Source organism: Hypomesus nipponensis, chromosome 3 (genome assembly GCF_054491055.1).
Source record: "Hypomesus nipponensis isolate SF chromosome 3, ASM5449105v1, whole genome shotgun sequence".
NCBI lineage: Eukaryota > Metazoa > Chordata > Actinopteri > Osmeriformes > Osmeridae > Hypomesus > Hypomesus nipponensis.
Window position 1 is genome coordinate 3,297,089 of NC_140363.1, and position 7,037 is coordinate 3,304,125.

At 37.3% G+C, this 7,037-nt stretch overlaps 1 long non-coding RNA gene across 1 annotated transcript; it reads left to right on the forward strand.

Annotated features, from left to right (window-relative positions):
- Nucleotides 1-4,318: 4,318 nt before the first annotated feature.
- Nucleotides 4,319-5,311, forward strand: LOC146299172 (uncharacterized). The gene is made up of 4 exons (XR_014729800.1): nucleotides 4,319-4,387; nucleotides 4,674-4,808; nucleotides 5,063-5,131; nucleotides 5,220-5,311. It is a non-coding gene; the product is annotated as an uncharacterized LOC146299172 (long non-coding RNA).
- Nucleotides 5,312-7,037: the final 1,726 nt, after the last annotated feature.

Consider the following 7,037-nt stretch of genomic DNA (forward strand, 5'->3'; position numbering starts at 1 on the left):
ATAAAATTGATAATTGATTAACCCATAGCCAATAACTCAACAAAACACCAATATTGCAGGATTTCCTCAATATCTTTGTCAATAATGACCAGAGAACCTTCAGACCTGTTTTAAATTATTCTACTACTAGCTGACCAAGTTGTCCAAGCTTTGGTTTGGTGATGAAATTGATTATTGATTAACCCATAGCCAATAAATCAATAAAAACACACATTTTCCAGTATTTCCTCAATATCTTTGTCAATAATGACCACAGAACCATCAGACCTGTTTAACATTATTCTACTACTAGCTGACCAAGTTGTCCAAGCTTTGGTTTGGTGATAAAATTGATTATTGAGTAACCCATAGCCAATAAATCAACAAAAACACAGATATTTCAGTATTTCCTCAATAACTTTGTCAAAAAGGAACATAGAAACTTCAGACCTGTTTCACATTCTTCTACTACTAGCTGACCAAGTTGTCCAAGCTTTGGTTTGGTGATAAAGTTGATTATTGATTAACCCATAGCCAATAAATCAACAAAAACACCAATATTTCAGTGTTTCCTCAATAACTTTGTCAAAAAGGAACATAGAAACTTCAGACCTGTTTCGCATTATTCTACTACTAGCTGACCAAGTTGTCCAAGCTTTGTTTTGGTGATAAAATTGATTATTGAGTAACCCATAGCCAATAAATCAACAAAAACACCAATATTTCAGTATTTCCTCAATAACTTTGTCAAAAAGGAACATAGAAAACTTCAGACCTGTTTCACATTCTTCTACTACTAGCTGACCAAGTTGTCCAAGCTTTGGTTTGGTGATAAAGTTGATTATTGATTAACCCATACCCAATAAATCAACAAAAACACCAATATTTCAGTGTTTCCTCAATAACTTTGTCAAAAAGGAACATAGAAACTTCAGACCTGTTTAACATTATTCTACTACTAGCTGACCAAGTTGTCCAAGCTTTGGTTTGGTGATCAAATTGATTATTGAGTAACCCATAGCCAATAAATCAACAAAAACACCAATATTTCAGTATTTCCTCAATAACTTTGTCAAAAAGGAACATAGAAACTTCAGACCTGTTTCACAATATGCTACTACTATCAAACATTGCCACAGTTATAGTGAAATATTTCACAATTTGAATAATGTTTTTCCCCAAAATAGCGTACTGCTATTTCTTTGTGACACATATCGGCCACTAAAGGTCAGTACAGTTTTTGACAGTATTCAAATAATTGGAGGGAAACAGTCACAATAGAATCTTAGATCATTGTGCATGGTGGAGGTCAGTTGCTCTAACAATTAGCTCTTGATTTAAATTAGATTTTAGTCATATTTGTACAAAACCATGGGCAGGGTGAAGATAAAGAAAGACATCTTAAGGGAATCTGGAGGTTTGGAGGTAGTAATTAATACATTTTATGCTCTGAATTTCCCAAATGTAAATACACAATGTTTAAGTTTAAGAAGATGGCTGTATACTCTTTGGCATGAAAATAGATGGCAAGTTAAGTCATCTGTAAATCAGTTATGTGCTGGATGTGCTGTAGTCATGGACGATGATGTCCATGGCTTTGCGAAAGACCAAATGGAGACACAGTCTAGCCGGTTAATATGGGAGAAACCATGGCGAACAATATGGTCATTAAAAATAGAAAATTGATGGCTATGTCCAAAGAGGAATCTGTTGACAATAAAAATGAAAACAAGAATGTAGAAATGGAGCCCATTGAGGAGGCAGTTTTCCAGGAAAATGAAGTGGAGAGTGTAGTGGTGTCAAAGGACAAGGCTATTGTCAAGGACAACCATGAGTTTGCAGAGGATATAACAAAGGATTCTGGAAAGGCAAAAGATAAAAAGAGTGGAGAGAAGAATGTCAATAGTGAAAAAAACATGTAGAAAGCTTAACCACATGCCAAAGAAATTTTCCATTGAAATAGACCCCAAAAAATGGGACAATATAAAACCTTTACCTGGCAACCATCTGCTGCGAAAGCCATGGACAGATATTATCTATAAATGCTTCAGAAATAAAAATCCATGCTGTACTTTGATATTTAAGTATCAGCACATTAAATTAAAGCACAGTCGAAAAAAGTGTTGCCCTTATCTCAAGATCAAAGCTGTCTGCTCCTTTAAGGAATGTAGAGCAACCTACATGTTCACATTACACGAGAAACCACACAAAAGTGAGACTGTAAATGTCCTGGTGAATCACAGAGGCAAAATAATTCGTAATACAACATCTTTAAAAGCACGTCCTGCCACGTACTTGAAGAGGGGCAAAATAGCCAAAGTACTCTATAAAGGAGTAAGTAACATATACTATTCTAAAATGAGCAAAACTCCACTGAATGAGTTGATGGCAGGCAATATGAGCCAAACCCTGACCAAAGATGTATTGAAAGCTATTGGCTCTGAACTCCGGCGCGGCAAATGTCTGCATGACGATGTAATCTTGGAACTAATTCTGACTCAAAGGTTCATGCGGGAATCGGATAGTGGATACTCCTTTTGTCCCGGCTACATACAGCTTTTGCAGGTAGATCCATTTACAGTGCACCTTTACACTGAGATGGGATTAAGCATCGGGATTTACCATCTACGCCACTGCAAACCTGTCACTTTGTTCTTGGATGCGACTGGTGGAATTGTGAGCAAGATTCCAAATCAAAATAAAAGGGTGTTCTACTACTGTCTTGCTTTGCCAGGAGAGAGAAGAGACAGGCCCCCTCTGCCAGTCACAGAAATGGTGACAAATGATCATACAATTCCAAATGTGACTTTTTGGCTAATGCAGAGTATCGCAAAGATTAGTAAAGTTACATCCATCAGAGTCAGTCAAGTGGAGACTGACTATAGTTGGGCCCTAATACAGAGTGTTGTGCTCTGCCTTCAACAAAGAGAACCTAAGTACCTATCTGGAAAAGTCTCACCAAACCCTCATGAAGAAGCTGTCAAGGAAAGACGTCAAACATCGAACAATCATCCACCTCTGTTCGGCTCACATCATCAAGGCAGTCTTTTGGAAGGAAAACAGCTGACAAGGGCCTAAAGGAGTTTGCCGTGTACACGTTTGCACAGTTGTTAATCTGTACATCCTTTGAGACCAGCCTGGATATCTTTCACCACATGTGTGTGGTCTTCATGGCAGAGGACATAAGCAAAAGAGTGAGCAAGAGTGTAGCAAAGCTGCAAAATCTCATTTCCAAAAAAGGCAAATTAGACGATGGCGGTGAGGTTAAAGGGGAGCCAATTGACATCCAGATGCCACCAAATTCAAACACCATCCTTGCAAAATCTCCATTTACAATGGAATTCAGAAGTGTGTTTGAAAATACCAAAGAAGATATGGAAGCAGAGATGACCCAAGGAGCACAGAGCAACATATATTACTGCCCACAGCTGTTAGAGGTGTTATTTGCTGATTACCTTGGACTTTTTCCCCTCTGGAGTGGTGTCCTCCTAGGTGACCTCCAAAGATATGTCTTGGGTAATGACAAAGTACTGATACCACACAAGACAAGGGAGACAAACACATACGTGGAGCAGTGGTTTGGGATAGTTAAAAACCAAATCCTGCGGAAAGAACGTAGCCTCCGACCTGCAGCCTTCATTAGGAGGCAACATACATCCCTTCGAGGAAGGTACAGGGAGCACATTTCGAGGAAAAACAGAGAGAATCCATGGACCACTGTGAGGAGCAATGGGCCAAACGGTGTCTGTCAAGCACAGGTGCAACAAAAAAAACTAAATATTTCGATGCCCCATCACAAATGCCTGCTCCAAAACAACCCAAAAAGTAGAGTCCAGTGCCTACTGTGAGCCCAAAAAGGTATTTTAAAATTGTATTTAATAATTATGTAATGGAATTCTGTTTTACAATTTATTGTATTACCGTGGAAAATAATGTTAAGAATATAAGCAGATGACTTTTTTCTGTATAACATTTTAGACTCAATGGATACAGGATTCATGATTGTGTTAAAATAATTATATATATTTTATGTGGACTGCAGGATAATCATAAGCAAACAGGCCACGTTCACTTGACCCAAAGCCAGAACAACACGTCTACAGATTCATCAAAACAGGTAGGAAATTTAATTTTTTTCTCAGATTTCGCAAAATAATGTACTGTAATGTATTTAGTTAAGTATTTATTTATTTATGTATTTATTTAGGCACATTTAGTCCTCCATACTGTACACTGGAAATGGTGTGTATCAACAAAGTGTCCATGTGTTACAGGTAAAAGCTCTCTGGAAGAAGCCAGACAATGGTGTGGTGGTGGTAAAGATCCAGTCAGCTGTAGATACAAAGGTGTCTTACACCCTGCACCACAGTGAATTTAAGACTCTGAAGCCACACAGTTGGCTGGCTGGGTAGGCAAATGATTGATTGCTACGTTGTAATATATGCCAACAAGATATATAATATATGTTCAACAAGAATTATATGTACATTTACTACATTGACATTTTAGTCATTTGGCAGTAAGTGCCTACATTTAAAAGGCTAGCAAAACAATTACCAAAAACAAACAATGAAATATATGTGTTGATTGCAGGGATTTCATATCATGTGATTATTTTACATACAGTACATTCAACCAAAGTCTGAATCTTCTTTAATCAATTAAGACATATCTCTTATGTTGTGTATTTTCAGGCTATTGAAGCATACCTGCAGGTGGTGTTAAATGAGTCTGGCAAGGGGAAAAAAATATTCCTGCTCAATCATTTTAGTGGAGGTGTAGTTGTCAATGGCACTCGTGACCAAATAACTTCTCATGGCTTCAAAAAGGTACTGTTTTCTTTTCACAGTCTTTTCCTATGAGAATCAATAAGATGCACTTACATATTGGTTACAAATTGTAAAAAATACAAAACATCTAACATCCTTCTGTGTCCCCAATTAAAACGCAATAATTACAACTTCATGCATGTGAATTAACATGCATTAAACCAACTAGAACTCTTCTATTTCTCTGTAGATTACTTGTAGGCCTACTTAAATATGTCACATGTTTGCCAATGTTCACATCTCTCTTCATTCAGGTGACTTTTACAGACTACGATGCAGTAATATCTTTTGTCAATATGAACAACCAGCACTGGAGGTTCTTGGTAAGCTTGTTTTATAATACATACATCTAAATGGTTGCACTGTAATCTTACATGCAATATCTAGTGAACCAGACATTTTTCTTTTTAGTTCTTCCAACCTGCATCTGGAAATGTGTTCCTCGTCGATCCAGCAGGGGGAGACGAGCAAAAAGAGTCCGAAATCGCTGCCAACAGACTGAGGTTGGTTCACAATCTGAATGTATTGCTTATACTTAAAAATATCATATCAAAAATAATTACACTTTAGTAGCCACCATACGATTATAATAATTACATGACTTGGATAGGGTCAGTATCTAGGACCGGGTTCCTTTGGAGCATCAGAACATTTATAAATGATGCCCAACATATAAAACAAAGCCATAACATTCATAACCACAAGTGAATTATGCTTGGATAAAAAAAAAGTTATGAAATATTTTGACTCTACAGGAAGTACTTTAAAATGCGCCTTAACAAACCTGGCAAGGCTGACTGGGTCGGCATCAAATGGAAGGGAGCAACAATCCCTCACTCCCTACAACAAGATGGATGTAGCTGTGGTGTCATTGTCATGCAGGTAAGCAAATATATATTATAGCACACACAAAAACATCTCTGGACCAAATGGCTAGTTTACCTTTATTAACATTGTTTGTTATTTTTGTTCATCGAATGGCCTAATTTTTTATATGAATATAAAGATGGGAAGACAGATGATCACCAGCTTCCCAACCTTGCCATTACAAATTACAATAGACACATCAAAAAAGGCGATGGCACTGAAAAGAAAAGAGTTTTCTGAAAAACTTTTGGAAAAATCAGGTAATAAAAAAAAAGAATATTATTAAGTTGCATTAAATCATCTGACCCCTGCAATAATATTAGTAATAACACTATATATAATATTTCCTTTATTACAGTTTTCCAGAGAGAACATAATTGTTCTTTGTGTGGGTGTCATTCGCTCACAGGAACTGGCACTGTGACAAAATGGGTTAGTATTTATTAGTATTTAGACAACTTCTTAATTGAAATGGTGAACTTTGACATTCTTAAAGCTCCTACGATGATTAAACATTGTAATTCAAACAATAATTAGTAAGAGGTTATAGAGTTATGTTTCCATTGTAGGTCATGTCACCGTCTTGCTTTTATTTTAAATCCTCAGATATCATGTTCAGTATGCATGAGGTGGTTTCATTGTGATTATCTTGGTATGACAAAAAGGGACTTCACTGATGCTAAACAGTCTCCAGAGTGGAAATGCTGTCTCTGCAATTGAAAAGGTGACAATTGTAAGTTGTATGTTGTACTAAATATAACAATTCTGGTAGGAACTAGGAACCCAAAAACAGATTGGAGACAGTTGGTTAGTCTCAAAAGATTCATTAGATAACAATAAGGATAGAATGAGATGGGACAGGGGTGGCTGGTAGTGGTGGGGCTCTGTCTCCGATCTGGGATTGAAGCTTTCTAGTGATTGGCTGATCGAAGTGAACTGGCTGAGGCAAGCTTTAATTTCATGGGTTGTAAGTTCCAGAGTAATTTATCTGCCTGTCAAAGGTGGGCATTTGGGGTGGAAGAGAAAGGTAAGAACGACAGGCAAGCAAACAGGCAGGTTACAAAACATATAAATACTTAAATGTCTGAGACGGCACTGGATGTCAGGTCTTTTCTAAAGTAAGGCGGCTGAAAATTACCAGATACTGATCAGGTGTGTGATTGCACAGGAGAGGCAGTATGTGCTGGTGCCAACTCAAAGGGCCTATAACTCGACTAGATGGGAGACGGGAGAAAGAGAAAGAAAGCAAGAGAAGAGAAGATTCTAGAACAGGATTTAGTTGGCATGTTCACTACATAAATGTTTTTGTTCGTTATGTTTGCTATTCCATATTGGATCTGTTGAAGTCTTGAACGGCACTTT